Source organism: Pteropus vampyrus, unplaced genomic scaffold, assembly GCF_000151845.1.
Source record: "Pteropus vampyrus isolate Shadow unplaced genomic scaffold, Pvam_2.0 Scaffold347, whole genome shotgun sequence".
Lineage (NCBI taxonomy): Eukaryota > Metazoa > Chordata > Mammalia > Chiroptera > Pteropodidae > Pteropus > Pteropus vampyrus.
Genome location: NW_011889128.1, coordinates 1,915,642 through 1,917,828, shown reverse-complemented (window position 1 = coordinate 1,917,828; position 2,187 = coordinate 1,915,642).

The following is a 2,187-nucleotide window of genomic DNA, read 5'->3' as shown; positions in this document are numbered from 1 at the left end:
AAGAAGAAGAAGAAGAAGAAGAAGAAGAAGAAGAAGAAGAAGAAGAAGAGGAGGAGGAGGAGGAGGAGGAGGAGGAGGAGGAGGAGGAGGAGGAGGAAGAGGAAGAGGAAGAAGAAGAAGAAAATCCTGACACATGCTACAACATGGATGAACCTTGAGGACATTATGCTACATGAAATAAGCCGGTCACAAAAAGACAAATATTGTATGACTCTACTTATACGAGGTGCCCACAGTAGTCAAATTCTTAGAGACAGCGAGTAGAATGGTGCTTGTCAGGGACTAGGGGAGGGGAGCATAGGAAGTTGTTTCAGTTTTGCAAGATAAAAAAATTTCTGCATGTGCATATAATTAAAAGTACTGGACTGCACATTTTAAAATGGTTAATGTGGTAAATTTTATGTTATGTATATTTTACCTCAAATAAAAATTTTTAAAGGCAAAAAAAAGAACAAAAAAAAAAAAACATGTAGCAAAACTACCACAGAGCAAAGGCCTCAACCAGATGCTTTCACTGGTTAATTCTACAAATAGTTATAGGAGAATTTACACCAGTTCTTCACAAACTCTTCCAAAAAATAAAAGAGGGCGTACTTCTCAACTCATTCTATGAGGGTCATATCACCTCGATACCAAAACCAGACAAAACAACACAAGAAAACTACAGACCAATATCTCTTATGAATATAGACTCAAAAATTCTCAACAAAATGCTAGAAAATCTAATACATCGACTATGGCTAAGTGGGATTTATTAGGAATGCAAAGTCATTTTATCATAGGAAAATGAATTAATGTAATACATCATATCAATAGAATAAAGAACAAAAACCACATGATCATCTCAATAGATGAAAAACAAAAACAAAAACAAAAACAAAAACAAAAACAAAAACTAAAAACCCAGAACATTTGACAACATCCAAAACCTCTTCAAGGTAAAAATACTAACAAACCTGGAATAAAAGGAAAGTTCCTCAGTATGAAAAAGGGCATTTATGAAAAACCCACAGCAACATCATACTTAATGATGAAAGACTGAAAGCTTTTCCCCTAAGATCAGGAACAGGACAAGAATGTCTACTCTTGCCATTTCTATTCAATGTTGCACTGGAGGTTCTAGCAAGGGCAATTAGGCAACAAAGTGAAATAAAAGCCATCCAAATCAGAAAGGTTTGCAGAGGACATAATCTTGTTTATAGAAAATTCTAAGGATTCTACAAAAGCCTATTTGAACTAATAATGAGTTCAGCAAGGTTGGAGGGTAAAATATCAGCAGACAAAAAACCAATTGTATTTTTATACACTTGTAATGAACAATCCAAAAATAAAATTAAGAAAACAATTTCATTTATAAAAACACCAGAAAAGAACTAAACACTTAGGAATAAATTTAAATAAAGGCAAAATGTATACTCTGAAAACTACAAAGCATTGTTGAAAGAAAATAAAAAAGACCTAAATAAGTGGAAAGGCATCCCATGTTCATGGATCAGAAGAGGCAATATGGTTAAGATGACAAAACTCTGCAAGTTGATCTATAGATTCAATGCAATCCCAATCAAAATCACGCTGGCTTCTTTGAAGAAAACGACAAACTGATCTTAAAATTCATAAAACAAGCTTGAAAAAGAAGAACAAAGTTGGAGGATTCAGACTTCTCAACTTCAAAAACTCAATATAAAACTACAGTAATCAAGACAGTGTCTTACTGGCATGAGAATAAATATATAGGTCAGTAGAATCAAACTGAGCCTAGATATACACCCCCATATATACAGTCAAGTGATTTTCAACAAGGTATGAAAACAAATCAATAGAGAAAGCCTTTTCAACAAATGGTTCTGGAACAACTGGATACCCACATGCAAAACAATAAATTTGGGCCAGTATTGGGAATCCCTAAGACCACACTATTTCAGTGATTGCTAAGAAGACTCACAGCATTCAGTATAGTCGTACCTGTAGCTATGACTTGTTATAATGAGAAGAAGCAAAGCAAAATAAGCAAAGGGAAAAGGAAGCCACTTGGGGGTGAATTCCAGGGGAAACTAGACACAAGCTTCCAAGGGTCCTTGTGGGGTCACATAGGACATACTTAATTCCCCCAGCAATGTGTTGGAACAACACATGTGAAATGTTGCCCGCTAGGGAATCTCATTAGAGACTCAGGGCCAGGACTTTTAT